Raw genomic sequence first — 17,163 nt, 5'->3', positions numbered from 1 at the left:
GGCCGAAGCCCACCTGCATTTCATCTGACGTTAGCTCTGCTGTCCAGGGCACTGCAATGGGATACATTTATGTACAGCGGGTGGGTTCCAGGGAGCCACCCATGCTGTGGGTGCACACGGAATTCCCATTGCGGAGTTGTACCTGCCTGTGATTATTTATAAAAAACCGCGGTCTGACTGGGGCATGCAGACTCCTTGACAGAATGAATAGTGTGTGACACATAGGTTCCCCATTGCTATGCCCACGTGTGCAGCTCCAGATGGAGGTGGCACAGGATTGGATTTCTCATTGCTTCTGTACAGCATTGTGGACTATCGCCCCGCCCCTTTTAAAGAGGGTCGCTGCCTTGCCGTGCCAACCCTCTGCAGTGTGTGCCTGCGGTTCCTCTGGCAGATGCACTTATAAATAGACATGAGTGTGGCGTGGTATGAGGGCAACTGAAGGCTGCGCAGGGACACTTTGGTGTGCGCTGTGGACACTGGGTCGTGCGCGCGCGCGCGCGGGGGGGGGGGGGGGGTGTTGGGCAGCATGTAACCCAGGAGAAGTGGCAGCGGAGTGTCATGCAGGCAGTGATTGTGCTTTGTTGGAGGTAGTGTGGTGCTTAGCTAAGGTATCCATTGCTAATGAGGGCTTTTCAGAAGTAAAAGTTGTTGGGGGGGAAGGGGGGCACTCTTGCCGCTATTGTGGCTTAATAGTGGGACCTGTGAACTTGAGATGCAGCCCAACATGTAGCCCCTCGCCTGCCCTATCCGTTGCTGTGTCGTTTCCATCACATTCTTGAATTGCCCAGATTTTCACAAATGAAAACCTTAGCGAGCATCGGCGATATACAAAAATGCTCGGGTCACCCATTGACTTCAATGGGGTTCGTTATTCGAAACGAACCCTCGAGCATCGCGAAAAGTTCGTCTCGAGTAACGAGCACCCGAGCATTTTGGTGCTCGCTCATCTCTAGTCCCAACTCGATTATTCAATTCTAAGCGCAAAAGAATTAGTGTCCAAATTTTATGTGCGTAATCTAATTCTCTCACTTTCTGATGTCATTTTATATGAAGGAAACGTCGCATGGTTACCTCCACGTGGTGTTTCCTGGGTAACACAGAGAACTATGCAAAATGGTGAACATATGTTTTTCCTCAGTATCTCTAAAGTAACCACGACTTCATAAGATTTTCCGTGTGAACACCAGATAAACACCAGTACCAAATTAACTCGGGCGAAGCCGGGTATATCAGCTAGTAAATACAAAAAGTTAATGGGTTCCAACTCGATTATTCAATTCTAAGCACAAAAGAATTAGTGTCCAAATTTTACGTACAGAATGTATTTTTCTCACTTTCCGGTGTCATAGAAACGTGAAATTTGGCACGAGCATTGAATATGTCATAAATAGGAAAATTAATGGGTCCCAACTCGATTATTCAATTCTATGCGCAAAAGAATTAGCGTCCAAATTTTACGTACGGAATCTAATTATCTCACTTCCCGGTGTCATAGAAACTCGAAATTTGGCATGAGCATTGATTATGTCATAAATAGGAAAAGCTAATGGGTCCCAACTTGATTATTCAATTCTATGCGCAAAAGAATTAGCATCCAAATTTTACATACGGAATGTAATTTTCTCACTTTTCGGTGTCACAGAAATGTGAAATTTGGCACGGGCATTGATTATCTCCAAAATAGGAAAAGTAATTGGGTCCCAACTCGATTATTCAATTCTAGCACAAAAGAATTGGCGTCAAAATTTTACGTACATAATCTAAATCTGTCACTTGCCAATGCCATAGAAACTTAAAATTTGGCACGGGCATTGATTATGTCATAAATAGGAAAAGTTAATAGGTCCCAACTCGATTATTCAATTCTATGCACAAAAGAATTAGCGTCCAAATTTTACGTACGGAATCTAATTCTCTAACCTCCCGGTGTCATAGAAACTCGAAATTTGGCAGGAGCATTGATTATGTCATAAATAGGAAAAGCTAATGGGTCCCAACTCGATTATTCAATTCTATGCACAAAAGAATTAGCGTCCAAATTTTACGTGCGGAATGTAATTTTCTCACATAGAAACTTAAAATTTGGCACGGGCATTGAATATGTCATAAATAGAAAAATTAATGGGTCCCAACTCGATTATTCAATTCTATGCGCAAAAGAATTAGTATCCAAATTTTACGTACGGAATGTAATTTTCTCACTTTCCGGTGTCATAGAAACGGGAAATTTGGCACGAGCATTGATTATGTCATAAATAGGAAAAGCTAATGGGTCCCAATTCGATTATTCAATTCTATGCGCAAAAGAATTAGCGTCCAAATTTTACGTACGGAATGTATTTTTCTCACTTTCCGGTGTCATAGAAACGTGAAATTTGGCACGAGCATTGATTATGTCATAAATAGGAAAATTAATGGGTCCCAACTCGATTATTCAATTCTATGCGCAAAAGAATTAGCGTCCAAATTTTACGTACAGAATGTATTTTTCTCACTTTCCGGTGTCATAGAAACGTGAAATTTGGCATGAGCATTGATTATGTCATAAATAGGAAAAGCTAATGGGTCCCAATTAGATTATTCAATTCTATGCGCAAAAGAATTAGCGTCCAAATTTTATGTACGGAATGTAATTTTCTCACTTTCTGGTGTCATAGAAACATGAAATTTGACATCAGCATTGATTATGTCATAAATTGGAAAAGCTAATGGGTCCCAACTCTATTATTCAATTCTAGCGCAAAAGAACTAGCGTCCAAATTTTACGTACGGAATCTAATTCTCTCACTTCTTGGTGTCATAGAAACATGAAATTTGGAACGGGCATTGATTATGTCATAAATAGGAAAAGTTAATGGGTCCCACCTCGATTATTCAATTCTAAGCGCAGAAGAATTAGCACCCAAATTTTACATACGGAATGTAATTTTCTCACTTTCCGGTGTCATAGAAATGTGAAATTTGGCACGGGCATTGATTATGTCATAAATAGGAAAAGTTAATGGGTCCCAAGTCGATTATTCAATTCTAAGTGCAAAAGAATTAGCGTCCAAATTTTACATATGAAATCTAATTCTCTCACTTCCTGATGTCATTTAATATAAAGGAAACGTTGCATGGTTACCTCCCCGTGATATTTCCTGGGTAATGCAGAGAACTATGCAAAATGGTGAACATGTTTTTCCGGTATCTCTAAAGTAACCACGGCTTCAGAAGATTTTCTGTGTGAACACCAGATAAACACCAGTACCAAATTAACTCGGGCGAAGCCGGGTATATCAGCTAGTAGGTTATAAATCCTAGTTTAATTGTTAATCCAGGTATTCAGGCAGGTGAGAACTATTAGGGGTTGATCCAGTGAACAGTCTGATTGCCATTAGGGAGTCGGGAAGGAATTTTTTCCCCAAAAGGGCTAATTGGCTTCTGCTCTTGGGGTTTTTTGCCTTCCTCTGTATCAACAAAACAGGAGGGTAACAGGCTGGACTAGATGGACATTGTCTTCATTCAGCCTTACGAACTATGTTACTATGTTACTATTAAACTGCAGGAGGACGAGTTCCATATATAGCCAGTTTACGCGATCAAACGCTTTTTCGGCGTCAGTGCCTACTAAAGCTAGAGGGATGTTGTGAGTTTGGAAGTATCTCGCAGCGTGGAGTAGTCTCAGGCAATTGTCCTTACCTTACCTTCCTTTGACGAAGCCGGTTTGTTCTGGGTTAATCAGTTTTGCAACATGTTTTTCTAGTCTTTTTGTAAGTAGTTTAGCCCAGAGCTTCATGTCAAAGTTTATTAGGGAGATGGGTCGGTAGCTCCACAGGACTCGGGGTCCTTGCTTTCTTTATGGACTAAAGTTATGTGGGCTTCTTGTGTTTGTTTGGGGAGGGGGGTTCCTTGTAGTAAAGAGTTGAAGAGTTCAGTTAGGCGGGGGACTAGAATAGCTCTGAATGACTTATAATAGATTAGGGGAATAGATTATAATCAAGAGTTCTCTTGCGAATGCCTTGTGGGCCTCCCTAACCATAGGGACCGATGGGCCGTCTGAATTGTTGAGTTGGAAATATTCTTCTATAAGTTTATTAAGTTGTGTTCTATTGCTTTCTGAGTCGAGAAGGGAGGGATAAAGTATTCAGCGCCATTACGGGGGGGAGGGATTTGGTAAGTGGAGATTTATGTGGACTGGGGTGTTATCCGAAATAACAATGGAATCAATGGTGACTTTCACCGTGGACTGTAAGAGAGAGGAGGAAACGAAGATGTAGTCAAGGCGCTGGAAGGAGGAATGGACTAGGGAGAAAAAGGTATAGTCCCTAGAGGAAGGGTTCAAATATCTACAGGCGTCGACCACACCTATCAAGGGGCAGAGGGTGAGATTAAGGTCCCCTCCCAGAAGAATCTGGCAGATGGCGAAGTGTCTGAGGACCTCTAATTGCCTAATCAGCCAGGGCACCTGGTCGGTGTTAGGCGCATAAAAGTTGGCGAGGGTTATTTTAGTGTTGTTAAGTGTGCCCCTCAGGAACATCACCCTACCTTCCTCGTCTGAGTATCTGGCCTCAGAGGAGAAGGGAGAAGACAACAGATCTATGAAACAAAATTGAGACGTCATTAGAAGCAGATGAAGGGTGAGAGCTATAGAATCCTTGCGGAAACTGCCTGCCTGGGAGGGACAGGCATCTGTTTCCACTGAAGTGGGTCTCCTGCAGGAAAACGATCCCAGAGACATACCTCTTTAAAAGAAGCGCTATGTGGTGCCTCTTGGAGGGGGAGTTCAAACCTTTAACGTTAAATGAGGTGATGCGGAGCGGGTCTTGCATGCCACCACAGCAGAGCAGATGAGTGGAACATTTTCTGAGATGAGGAGAAAAAAAGAGTATGTTAGAGGAGGAGGCAAAATTCCAAGGTAGTGTTTGGTTTTCAAACCCACTATTAGAAAGGGAGGGGGAGTCTGGGAAATGAGAGGGAAGGAGGGCGGGGCGGAAGGTAAGGGGGGATGGAAACCGAGACAAAAGGGAGGAGATAGACAAGGACAATGACCAACAAAGAGAACAACAAAATTAAGGTTGCAAGAAGGCGAGCCCGGAAATCATGGACTTGTCCTTAGGTGGGGGCGAGTTGTCTGGGCTTCGAAGTATCGAAGAGCAGTCAACTAAGAATACAGCCTGATCAGTCAGGCGCCCACAGGGTCACTCGTATTTTGGGCAATAAACTAAAACAACGAAACCTGCTGGGGAGGCAAAACGTAAAAGTTACAAAATAAAAAACGGAGAAACTTTCATGGACAGTGTAGGCCGCCCCGGGTCCTTAAGGCGGACAGGTGGTCAGAGGGGTTGGCCCAGGAGGGATGTCCAGGTATTCCCGAGACTCATCTCAAAATGTCAGAAGGGACGTGAGTCCAACAGGAGGAAGTCTATCGGGAGGCATGTTATAGAGTCCCTCCAATCAGGTATCCATGTTATTTAAAGATTCTTTAGCCTTTTTCTTTTTCCTTCTTGGAGACTTTAAGTTGCCAGCCTGTTGCCAAACCTCCGGGGGGGGGGGGGGGGGGGGGGTCAGCTTTGGGAGTTTAGGGAACTCCGGGAGAGGAAGCCAGCATGGAAGATCTATGGGGTCTAGCTCCAGGTGTTCCCAAGAGCTGCGAAGATCTTCAGGGGAGCGATAAACAAGTCTGCATCCTTTGTGTGAGATGCCTATGCCAAAGGGGAAAAGCCAATAATATCTAATGTCCCTTGCTCTGAGGGTCTTCAGAAGGGGACGCAGGAGCCAACGCTTTGTCAGAGTAGAGGGGGCCAAGTCTTGAAAGATTTGGATTGGATAGTCTCCGTATTTAAGGTCTTTGCAGGTTCTTGCTGCTTTTAGAATGGCGGAGGTGTCCTGAAAAGACAAAAGCTTACAGATAACGTCTCTTGGGGTTCTGTAGGGGAGGTCTGAGCGCCCTGTGGATACGCTCGACAGATATAGAACTAGCTCTGTCTGCTCCCAATAAAAGCTCAAAAATTTTGGCAGCCCAAGAGGGATTCCGTAGCCCAGGACTCTGGGAGGCTCTTAATGCGAATATTGCAACGTCTGTTGCGATTCTCCAGATACTCCTGCATGATAAGTGTCCGATTAAGGTGGTCGTGTTGGTCTTTAAGCACTTGGGCTATGGCCAGGGCGTGGGAAGTGACAGAGGCAGAGGATGTTTCCAGGTCTTCAATTCTGCGCCCCATTTGTTTTATGTCCTCCTTAATTTCAGCGAGGTCAGCCATCACAAGGTGGAGAGCGTTCATAATGAGCTCCTTCATGAACCCTTTTGAAATGATCTCCCTGTCTTCCTCATCTAAGGAGAGCTTGCCCTCCCTCTCCTTACTGTAAGCAGATGCAGCCTCATGGGCCTGCGCCATCTTGGATGCAGGGTGAGGAGACCGAGCGCCGCGTTCTTTGAGGTACCCCTGCATTCCTGTTTGATTTTTGAGGGAACGAGGGGTGCCCAGCTGCTCACTACTCATGTGTTTTGTTTTTTTTCTCATGTCCACGTCTGTGTGCAGTAGTAGGGGACTCCCTTGGGCGCCGCACTGACGGAGCTCCGGACTCAGTCAGCCATCTTGCTCGGCGGTCAGGCTCCGCCCTCTGAATACAACATCTCTGACAAAGTATGTTTTAGCCGCAAAACACATAGAGAATGCTTCTAAAGACTGGAAATGAAGCTAAAACAGCCTTTCTGAAGGATTTGCATGAGTTTTCTGGAGAGAATGCAACATCTCTGACAAAGTATGTTTTAGCCGAAAAACACATGAAGAATGCTTCTAAAGACTGAAAATAAAGCTACAACATGCTTTCTGAAAGATTTGCATATGTTTACTGGAGAGAATGCAGCATCTTTGTCAAAGTATGTTTTAGCTGCAAAGCAAATGGAAAATGCTTCTAAAGACTGGAAATGAAGGTAAAACTGGCTTTCGAAAGGATTTGCATGGACCCAAGTACACCTGAACAAGGACTAGAACCCTGGACCCTCAGATTTAAAGTCTAATACCAACTGAGCTATTCAGGCTCTAAAAGCTGCTCTAAAAGCAAAGATTTGGCGGAAAATCAAAAAAGTGCTCAAAATTTGCTAAACAGACATAGAAGGGTTGTTTCTGCAAAAAACAAAGATTTTCTCAAGCTGCTTCTATACCCTCAGTTTTGCACAGTAGAACACGACAATAAAGAAGCAAAGACTCAGTGGAAAATCAAAGATGTGCTCAATAAAGACATTTGACAGCTTGCTTTAGCAAGTACGCCTGAACAGGGACTTGAACCCTGGACCCTCAGATTAAAAGTCTGATGCTCTTCTGACTGAGCTATCCAGGCTCTGAAAAATGCTCTTCTTAGCTCCTCTAAGCGTCTTAACATAAAATATGGAGGTAAAGAAACAAAGCTTTGGTGGAAACTCAAAAATGTGCTCAAAATCTGCGAAACAGACATAGAAGGGTTGTTTCTGCAATAAGCAAAGATGTTCTGAAGCTGCTTCTATACCCTTGGTTTTGCACAGTAGAACACGACAATACAGAAGCAAAGACTCAGTGGAAAATCAAAGATGTGCTCAATAAAGACATTTGACAGCTTGCTTTAGCAAGTACGCCTGAACAGGGACTTGAACCCTGGACCCTCAGATTAAAAGTCTGATGCTCTACCGACTGAGCTATCCAGTCTCTGAAAATCTACTAAACAGACATAGAAGGGTTGTTTCTGCAAAAAACAAAGATGTTCTCAAGCTGCTTCTATACCCTTGGTTTTGCACAGTAGAACACGACAATACAGAAGCTAAGACTCAGTGGAAAATCAAAGATGTGCTCAATAAAGACATTTGACAGCTTGCTTTAGCAAGTACGCCTGAACAGGGACTTGAACCCTGGACCCTCAGATTAAAAGTCTGATGCTCTACCGACTGAGCTATCCAGGCTCTGAAAAATGCTCTTCTTAGCTCCTCTAAGCGTCTTAACATAAAATATGGAGGTAAAGAAACAAAGCTTTGGTGGAAAATCAAAAATGTGCTCAAAATTTGCTAAACAGACATAGAAGGGTTGTTTCTGCAAAAAACAAAGATGTTCTCAAGCTGCTTCTATACCCTCAGTTTTGCACAGTAGAACACGACAATAAAGAAGCAAAGACTCAGTGGAAAATCAAAGATGTGCTCAATAAAGACATTTGACAGCTTGCTTTAGCAAGTACGCCTGAACAGGGACTTGAACCCTGGACCCTCAGATTAAAAGTCTGATGCTCTACCGACTGAGCTATCCAGGCTCTGAAAACTGCTCTTCTTAGCTCCTCTAAGCGTCTTAACATAAAATATGGAGGTAAAGAAACAAAGCTTTGGTGGAAAATCAAAAATGTGCTCAAAATTTGCTAAACAGACATAGAAGGGTTGTTTCTGCAAAAAACAAAGATGTTCTCAAGCTGCTTCTATACCCTCAGTTTTGCACAGTAGAGCACGGCACTGAAGTGCAGAGACTCAGTGGAAAATCAAAGATATGCTCAATAAAGACATTTGACAGCTTGCTTTAGCAAGCACGCCTGAACAGGGACTTGAACCCTGGACCCTCAGATTAGAAGTCTGATGCTCTACCGACTGAGCTATCCAGGCTCTGAAAAATGCTCTTCTTAGCTCCTCTAAGCGTCTTAACATAAAATATGGAGGTAAAGAAACAAAGCTTTGGTGGAAAATCAAAAATGTGCTCAAAATCTGCTAAACAGACATAGAAGGGTTGTTTCTGCAATAAGCAAAGATGTTCTCAAGCTGCTTCTATACCCTCAGTTTTGCACAGTAGAACACGACAATAAAGAAGCAAAGACTCAGTGGAAAATCAAAGATTTGCTCAATAAAGACATTTGACAGCTTGCTTTAGCAAGTACGCCTGAACAGGGACTTGAACCCTGGACCCTCAGATTAAAAGTCTGATGCTCTACCGACTGAGCTATCCAGGCTCTGAAAAATGCTCTTCTTAGCTCCTCTAAGCGTCTTAACATAAAATATGGAGGTAAAGAAACAAAGCTTTGGTGGAAAATCAAAAATGTGCTCAAAATCTGCTAAACAGACATAGAAGGGTTGTTTCTGCAATAAGCAAAGATGTTCTCAAGCTGCTTCTATACCCTTGGTTTTGCACAGTAGAACACGGCACTGAAGTGCAGAGACTCAGTGGAAAATCAAAGATATGCTCAATAAAGACATTTGACAGCTTGCTTTAGCAAGCATGCTTGAACAGGGACTTGAACCCTGGACCCTCAGATTAAAAGTCTGATGCTCTACCGACTGAGCTATCCAGGCTCTGAAAAATGCTCTTCTTAGCTCCTCTAAGCGTCTTAACATAAAATATGGAGGTAAAGAAACAAAGCTTTGGTGGAAAATCAAAAATGTGCTCAAAATTTGCTAAACAGACAAAGTAGGGTTGTTTCTGCAAAAAACAAAGATTTTCTCAAGCTGCTTCTATACCCTCAGTTTTGCACAGTAGAACACGACAATAAAGAAGCAAAGACTCAGTGGAAAATCAAAGATTTGCTCAATAAAGACATTTGACAGCTTGCTTTAGCAAGTACGCCTGAACAGGGACTTGAACCCTGGACCCTCAGAGTAAAAGTCTGATGCTCTACCGACTGAGCTATCCAGGCTCTGAAAAATGCTCTTCTTAGCTCCTCTAAGCGTCTTAACATAAAATATGGAGGTAAAGAAACAAAGCTTTGGTGGAAAATCAAAAATGTGCTCAAAATTTGCTAAACAGACATAGAAGGGTTGTTTCTGCAAAAAACAAAGATTTTCTCAAGCTGCTTCTATACCCTCAGTTTTGCACAGTAGAACACGACAATAAAGAAGCAAAGACTCAGTGGAAAATCAAAGATTTGCTCAATAAAGACATTTGACAGCTTGCTTTAGCAAGTACGCCTGAACAGGGACTTGAACCCTGGACCCTCAGATTAAAAGTCTGATGCTCTACCGACTGAGCTATCCAGGCTCTGAAAAATGCTCTTCTTAGCTCCTCTAAGCGTCTTAACATAAAATATGGAGGTAAAGAAACAAAGCTTTGGTGGAAAATCAAAAATGTGCTCAAAATCTGCTAAACAGACATAGAAGGGTTGTTTCTGCAATAAGCAAAGATGTTCTCAAGCTGCTTCTATACCCTTGGCTTTGCACAGTAGAACACGACAATACAGAAGCAAAGACTCAGTGGAAAATCAAAGATTTGCTCAATAAAGACATTTGACAGCTTGCTTTAGCAAGTACGCCTGAACAGGGACTTGAACCCTGGACCCTCAGATTAAAAGTCTTATGCTCTACCGACTGAGCTATCCAGGCTCTGAAAAATGCTCTTCTTAGCTCCTCTAAGCGTCTTAACATAAAATATGGAGGTAAAGAAACAAAGCTTTGGTGGAAAATCAAAAATGTGCTCAAAATCTGCTAAACAGACATAGAAGGGTTGTTTCTGCAATAAGCAAAGATGTTCTGAAGCTGCTTCTATACCCTTGGTTTTGCACAGTAAAACACGACAATACAGAAGCAAAGACTCAGTGGAAAATCAAAGATGTGCTCAATAAGGACATTTGACAGCTTGCTTTAGCAAGTACGCCTGAACAGGGACTTGAACACTGGACCCTCAGATTAAAAGTCTGATGCTCTACCGACTGAGCTATCCAGGCTCTGAAAAATGCTCTTCTTAGCTCCTCTAAGCATCTTAACATAAAATATGGAGGTAAAGAAACAAAGCTTTGGTGGAAAATCAAAAATGTGCTCAAAATCTGCTAAAAGACATAAAAGGGTTGTTTCTACAAAAAACAAAGATGTTCTCAAGCTGCTTCTATACCCTCAGTTTTGTACAGTAGAACACGGCAGTAAAGAAGCAAAGACTCAGTGGAAAATCAAAGATGTGCTCAAAAAGCATAATTGACAGCTTGGTTTACCAAGTGCGCCTGGTCAGGGACTTGAACCCTGGACCCTCAGATTAAAAGTCTGAGGCTCTACCGGCTGAGCTATCCACAATCTGCAGCATGCTCTTTGTAGCTCCTCTAAGTGTCTTAACATAAAATCAAAAATGTGCTCAAAATCTGTTAAACAGACATACAAGGGTTGTTTCCACAAAAAACAAAGATGTTCTCAAGCTGCTTCTATACCTTCAGTTTTGCACAGTAGAACACGGCACTGAAGATGCAAAGACTCTGGAAAATCAAAGATGTGCTCAATAAAGACATTTGACAGCCTTGGTTTACCAAGAACTTCTGAACAGGGACTTGAACCCTGGACGCTCAGATTAAAAGTCTGATGCTCTACCGACTGAGCTATCCAGACTCTGAAATCTGTTTTTTTTAGCTCTTCTAAGCGTCTCAACATACAATATGCAGCTAAAGAAACAAAGCTTTGGTGGAAAATCAAAAATGTGCTCAAAATTTGCTAAACAAACATAGAAGGGTTGTTTCTGCAAAAAACAAAGATGTTCTTAAGCTGCTTCTATACCCTCAGTTTTGCACAGTAGAACACGACAATAAAGTAGCAAAGACTCAGTGGAAAATGAAAGATGTGCTCAAAAAAGATATTTGACAGCTTGCTTTAGCAAGTACGCCTGAACAGGGACGTGAACCCTGGACCCTCAGATTAAAAGTCTGATGCTCTACTGACTGAGCTATCCAGGCTCTGAAAAATGCTCTTCTTAGCTCCTCTAAGCGTCTTAACATAAAATATGGAGGTAAAGAAACAAAGCTTTGGTGGAAACTCAAAAATGTGCTCAAATTCTGCTAAACAGACATAGAAGGGTTGTTTCTGCAAAAAACAAAGATGTTCTCAAGCTGCTTCTATACCCTTGGTTTTGCACAGTAGAACACGACAATACAGAAGCTAAGACTCAGTGGAAAATCAAAGATGTGCTCAATAAAGACATTTGACAGCTTGCTTTAGCAAGTACGCCTGAACAGGGACTTGAACCCTGGACCCTCAGATTAAAAGTCTGATGCTCTACCGACTGAGCTATCCAGGCTCTGAAAAATGCTCTTCTTAGCTCCTCTAAGCGTCTTAACATAAAATATGGAGGTAAAGAAACAAAGCTTTGGTGGAAAATCAAAAATGTGCTCAAAATTTGCTAAACAGACATAGAAGGGTTGTTTCTGCAAAAAACAAAGATGTTCTCAAGCTGCTTCTATACCCTCAGTTTTGCACAGTAGAACACGACAATAAAGAAGCAAAGACTCAGTGGAAAATCAAAGATGTGCTCAATAAAGACATTTGACAGCTTGCTTTAGCAAGTACGCCTGAACAGGGACTTGAACCCTGGACCCTCAGATTAAAAGTCTGATGCTCTACCGACTGAGCTATCCAGGCTCTGAAAAATGCTCTTCTTAGCTCCTCTAAGCGTCTTAACATAAAATATGGAGGTAAAGAAACAAAGCTTTGGTGGAAAATCAAAAATGTGCTCAAAATTTGCTAAACAGACATAGAAGGGTTGTTTCTGCAAAAAACAAAGATGTTCTCAAGCTGCTTCTATACCCTCAGTTTTGCACAGTAGAGCACGGCACTGAAGTGCAGAGACTCAGTGGAAAATCAAAGATATGCTCAATAAAGACATTTGACAGCTTGCTTTAGCAAGCACGCCTGAACAGGGACTTGAACCCTGGACCCTCAGATTAAAAGTCTGATGCTCTACCGACTGAGCTATCCAGGCTCTGAAAAATGCTCTTCTTAGCTCCTCTAAGCGTCTTAACATAAAATATGGAGGTAAAGAAACAAAGCTTTGGTGGAAAATCAAAAATGTGCTCAAAATCTGCTAAACAGACATAGAAGGGTTGTTTCTGCAATAAGCAAAGATGTTCTCAAGCTGCTTCTATACCCTCAGTTTTGCACAGTAGAACACGACAATAAAGAAGCAAAGACTCAGTGGAAAATCAAAGATTTGCTCAATAAAGACATTTGACAGCTTGCTTTAGCAAGTACGCCTGAACAGGGACTTGAACCCTGGACCCTCAGATTAAATGTCTGATGCTCTACCGACTGAGCTATCCAGGCTCTGAAAAATGCTCTTCTTAGCTCCTCTAAGTGTCTTAACATAAAATATGGAGGTAAAGAAACAAAGCTTTGGTGGAAAATCAAAAATGTGCTCAAAATCTGCTAAACAGACATAGAAGGGTTGTTTCTGCAATAAGCAAAGATGTTCTCAAGCTGCTTCTATACCCTTGGTTTTGCACAGTAGAACACGGCACTGAAGTGCAGAGACTCAGTGGAAAATCAAAGATATGCTCAATAAAGACATTTGACAGCTTGCTTTAGCAAGCATGCTTGAACAGGGACTTGAACCCTGGACCCTCAGATTAAAAGTCTGATGCTCTACCGACTGAGCTATCCAGGGTCTGAAAAATGCTCTTCTTAGCTCCTCTAAGCGTCTTAACATAAAATATGGAGGTAAAGAAACAAAGCTTTGGTGGAAAATCAAAAATGTGCTCAAAATTTGCTAAACAGACAAAGTAGGGTTGTTTCTGCAAAAAACAAAGATTTTCTCAAGCTGCTTCTATACCCTCAGTTTTGCACAGTAGAACACGACAATAAAGAAGCAAAGACTCAGTGGAAAATCAAAGATTTGCTCAATAAAGACATTTGACAGCTTGCTTTAGCAAGTACGCCTGAACAGGGACTTGAACCCTGGACCCTCAGAGTAAAAGTCTGATGCTCTACCGACTGAGCTATCCAGGCTCTGAAAAATGCTCTTCTTAGCTCCTCTAAGCGTCTTAACATAAAATATGGAGGTAAAGAAACAAAGCTTTGGTGGAAAATCAAAAATGTGCTCAAAATTTGCTAAACAGACATAGAAGGGTTGTTTCTGCAAAAAACAAAGATTTTCTCAAGCTGCTTCTATACCCTCAGTTTTGCACAGTAGAACACGACAATAAAGAAGCAAAGACTCAGTGGAAAATCAAAGATTTGCTCAATAAAGACATTTGACAGCTTGCTTTAGCAAGTACGCCTGAACAGGGACTTGAACCCTGGACCCTCAGATTAAAAGTCTGATGCTCTACCGACTGAGCTATCCAGGCTCTGAAAAATGCTCTTCTTAGCTCCTCTAAGCGTCTTAACATAAAATATGGAGGTAAAGAAACAAAGCTTTGGTGGAAAATCAAAAATGTGCTCAAAATCTGCTAAACAGACATAGAAGGGTTGTTTCTGCAATAAGCAAAGATGTTCTCAAGCTGCTTCTATACCCTTGGCTTTGCACAGTAGAACACGACAATACAGAAGCAAAGACTCAGTGGAAAATCAAAGATTTGCTCAATAAAGACATTTGACAGCTTGCTTTAGCAAGTACGCCTGAACAGGGACTTGAACCCTGGACCCTCAGATTAAAAGTCTGATGCTCTACCGACTGAGCTATCCAGGCTCTGAAAAATGCTCTTCTTAGCTCCTCTAAGCGTCTTAACATAAAATATGGAGGTAAAGAAACAAAGCTTTGGTGGAAAATCAAAAATGTGCTCAAAATCTGCTAAACAGACATAGAAGGGTTGGTTCTGCAATAAGCAAAGATGTTCTCAAGCTGCTTCTATACCCTTGGTTTTGCACAGTAGAACACGGCACTGAAGATGCAGAGACTCAGTGGAAAATCAAAGATGTGCTCAATAAAGACATTTGACAGCTTGCTTTAGCAAGTACGCCTGAACAGGGACTTGAACCCTGGACCCTCAGATTAAAAGTCTGATGCTCTACCGACTGAGCTATCCAGTCTCTGAAAATCTACTAAACAGACATAGAAGGGTTGTTTCTGCAAAAAACAAAGATGTTCTCAAGCTGCTTCTATACCCTTGGTTTTGCACAGTAGAACACGACAATACAGAAGCAAAGACTCAGTGGAAAATGAAAGATTTGCTCAATAAAGACATTTGACAGCTTGCTTTAGCAAGTACGCCTGAACAGGGACTTGAACCCTGGACCCTCAGATTAAAAGTCTGATGCTCTACCGACTGAGCTATCCAGGCTCTGAAAAATGCTCTTCTTAGCTCCTCTAAGCGTCTTAACATAAAATATGGAGGTAAAGAAACAAAGCTTTGGTGGAAAATCAAAAATGTGCTCAAAATCTGCTAAACAGACATAGAAGGGTTGTTTCTGCAATAAGCAAAGATGTTCTCAAGCTGCTTCTATACCCTTGGTTTTGCACAGTAGAACACGGCACTGAAGTGCAGAGACTCAGTGGAAAATCAAAGATATGCTCAATAAAGACATTTGACAGCTTGCTTTAGCAAGCATGCTTGAACAGGGACTTGAACCCTGGACCCTCAGATTAAAAGTCTGATGCTCTACCGACTGAGCTATCCAGGCTCTGAAAAATGCTCTTCTTAGCTCCTCTAAGCGTCTTAACATAAAATATGGAGGTAAAGAAACAAAGCTTTGGTGGAAAATCAAAAATGTGCTCAAAATTTGCTAAACAGACAAAGTAGGGTTGTTTCTGCAAAAAACAAAGATTTTCTCAAGCTGCTTCTATACCCTCAGTTTTGCACAGTAGAACACGACAATAAAGAAGCAAAGACTCAGTGGAAAATCAAAGATTTGCTCAATAAAGACATTTGACAGCTTGCTTTAGCAAGTACGCCTGAACAGGGACTTGAACCCTGGACCCTCAGAGTAAAAGTCTGATGCTCTACCGACTGAGCTATCCAGGCTCTGAAAAATGCTCTTCTTAGCTCCTCTAAGCGTCTTAACATAAAATATGGAGGTAAAGAAACAAAGCTTTGGTGGAAAATCAAAAATGTGCTCAAAATTTGCTAAACAGACATAGAAGGGTTGTTTCTGCAATAGGCAAAGATGTTCTCAAGCTGCTTCTATACCCTTGGCTTTGCACAGTAGAACACGACAATACAGAAGCAAAGACTCAGTGGAAAATCAAAGATTTGCTCAATAAAGACATTTGACAGCTTGCTTTAGCAAGTACGCCTGAACAGGGACTTGAACCCTGGACCCTCAGATTAAAAGTCTTATGCTCTACCGACTGAGCTATCCAGGCTCTGAAAAATGCTCTTCTTAGCTCCTCTAAGCGTCTTAACATAAAATATGGAGGTAAAGAAACAAAGCTTTGGTGGAAAATCAAAAATGTGCTCAAAATCTGCTAAACAGACATAGAAGGGTTGTTTCTGCAATAAGCAAAGATGTTCTGAAGCTGCTTCTATACCCTTGGTTTTGCACAGTAAAACACGACAATACAGAAGCAAAGACTCAGTGGAAAATCAAAGATGTGCTCAATAAAGACATTTGACAGCTTGCTTTAGCAACTACGCCTGAACAGGGACTTGAACACTGGACCCTCAGATTAAAAGTCTGATGCTCTACCGACTGAGCTATCCAGGCTCTGAAAAATGCTCTTCTTAGCTCCTCTAAGCATCTTAACATAAAATATGGAGGTAAAGAAACAAAGCTTTGGTGGAAAATCAAAAATGTGCTCAAAATCTGCTAAAAGACATAAAAGGGTTGTTTCTACAAAAAACAAAGATGTTCTCAAGCTGCTTCTATACCCTCAGTTTTGTACAGTAGAACACGGCAGTAAAGAAGCAAAGACTCAGTGGAAAATCAAAGATGTGCTCAAAAAGCATAATTGACAGCTTGGTTTACCAAGTGCGCCTGGTCAGGGACTTGAACCCTGGACCCTCAGATTAAAAGTCTGAGGCTCTACCGGCTGAGCTATCCACAATCTGCAGCATGCTCTTTGTAGCTCCTCTAAGTGTCTTAACATAAAATCAAAAATGTGCTCAAAATCTGTTAAACAGACATACAAGGGTTGTTTCCACAAAAAACAAAGATGTTCTCAAGCTGCTTCTATACCTTCAGTTTTGCACAGTAGAACACGGCACTGAAGATGCAAAGACTCTGGAAAATCAAAGACGTGCTCAATAAAGACATTTGACAGCCTTGGTTTACCAAGAACTTCTGAACAGGGACTTGAACCCTGGACGCTCAGATTAAAAGTCTGATGCTCTACCGACTGAGCTATCCAGACTCTGAAATCTGTTTTTTTAGCTCTTCTAAGCGTCTCAACATACAATATGCAGCTAAAGAAACAAAGCTTTGGTGGAAAATCAAAAATGTGCTCAAAATTTGCTAAACAAACATAGAAGGGTTGTTTCTGCAAAAAACAAAGATGTTCTTAAGCTGCTTCTATACCCTCAGTTTTGCACAGTAGAACACGACAATAAAGTAGCAAA

General features: G+C 41.8%; 11 non-coding genes across 11 annotated transcripts; all 11 read right to left on the bottom strand.

Moving 5' to 3' along the window:
- Positions 1-7,845: 7,845 nt before the first annotated feature.
- Positions 7,846-7,918, bottom strand: TRNAK-UUU (transfer RNA lysine (anticodon UUU)). The gene has a single exon. It is a non-coding gene; the product is annotated as a tRNA-Lys (tRNA).
- Positions 7,919-8,186: 268 nt separating this feature from the next.
- TRNAK-UUU (transfer RNA lysine (anticodon UUU)) lies at positions 8,187-8,259 on the bottom strand. Its single transcript has one exon. It is a non-coding gene; the product is annotated as a tRNA-Lys (tRNA).
- A 267-nt stretch (positions 8,260-8,526) lies between these two features.
- TRNAR-UCU (transfer RNA arginine (anticodon UCU)) lies at positions 8,527-8,599 on the bottom strand. The gene has a single exon. It is a non-coding gene; the product is annotated as a tRNA-Arg (tRNA).
- A 268-nt stretch (positions 8,600-8,867) lies between these two features.
- On the bottom strand, positions 8,868-8,940 carry TRNAK-UUU (transfer RNA lysine (anticodon UUU)). The gene has a single exon. It is a non-coding gene; the product is annotated as a tRNA-Lys (tRNA).
- A 949-nt stretch (positions 8,941-9,889) lies between these two features.
- TRNAK-UUU (transfer RNA lysine (anticodon UUU)) lies at positions 9,890-9,962 on the bottom strand. Its single transcript has one exon. It is a non-coding gene; the product is annotated as a tRNA-Lys (tRNA).
- A 1,937-nt stretch (positions 9,963-11,899) lies between these two features.
- TRNAK-UUU (transfer RNA lysine (anticodon UUU)) lies at positions 11,900-11,972 on the bottom strand. Its single transcript has one exon. It is a non-coding gene; the product is annotated as a tRNA-Lys (tRNA).
- A 268-nt stretch (positions 11,973-12,240) lies between these two features.
- Positions 12,241-12,313, bottom strand: TRNAK-UUU (transfer RNA lysine (anticodon UUU)). The gene has a single exon. It is a non-coding gene; the product is annotated as a tRNA-Lys (tRNA).
- Positions 12,314-12,580: 267 nt separating this feature from the next.
- Positions 12,581-12,653, bottom strand: TRNAK-UUU (transfer RNA lysine (anticodon UUU)). The gene has a single exon. It is a non-coding gene; the product is annotated as a tRNA-Lys (tRNA).
- A 1,290-nt stretch (positions 12,654-13,943) lies between these two features.
- TRNAK-UUU (transfer RNA lysine (anticodon UUU)) lies at positions 13,944-14,016 on the bottom strand. Its single transcript has one exon. It is a non-coding gene; the product is annotated as a tRNA-Lys (tRNA).
- Positions 14,017-14,284: 268 nt separating this feature from the next.
- TRNAK-UUU (transfer RNA lysine (anticodon UUU)) lies at positions 14,285-14,357 on the bottom strand. The gene has a single exon. It is a non-coding gene; the product is annotated as a tRNA-Lys (tRNA).
- A 519-nt stretch (positions 14,358-14,876) lies between these two features.
- Positions 14,877-14,949, bottom strand: TRNAK-UUU (transfer RNA lysine (anticodon UUU)). The gene has a single exon. It is a non-coding gene; the product is annotated as a tRNA-Lys (tRNA).
- Between the last annotated feature and the right edge of the window lie 2,214 nt (positions 14,950-17,163).

Source organism: Eleutherodactylus coqui, chromosome 7 (genome assembly GCF_035609145.1).
Source record: "Eleutherodactylus coqui strain aEleCoq1 chromosome 7, aEleCoq1.hap1, whole genome shotgun sequence".
Classification (NCBI taxonomy): domain Eukaryota; kingdom Metazoa; phylum Chordata; class Amphibia; order Anura; family Eleutherodactylidae; genus Eleutherodactylus; species Eleutherodactylus coqui.
The sequence above is the reverse complement of the archived record's forward strand: the minus strand, read 5'-3'. Positions and strand labels throughout refer to the sequence as shown.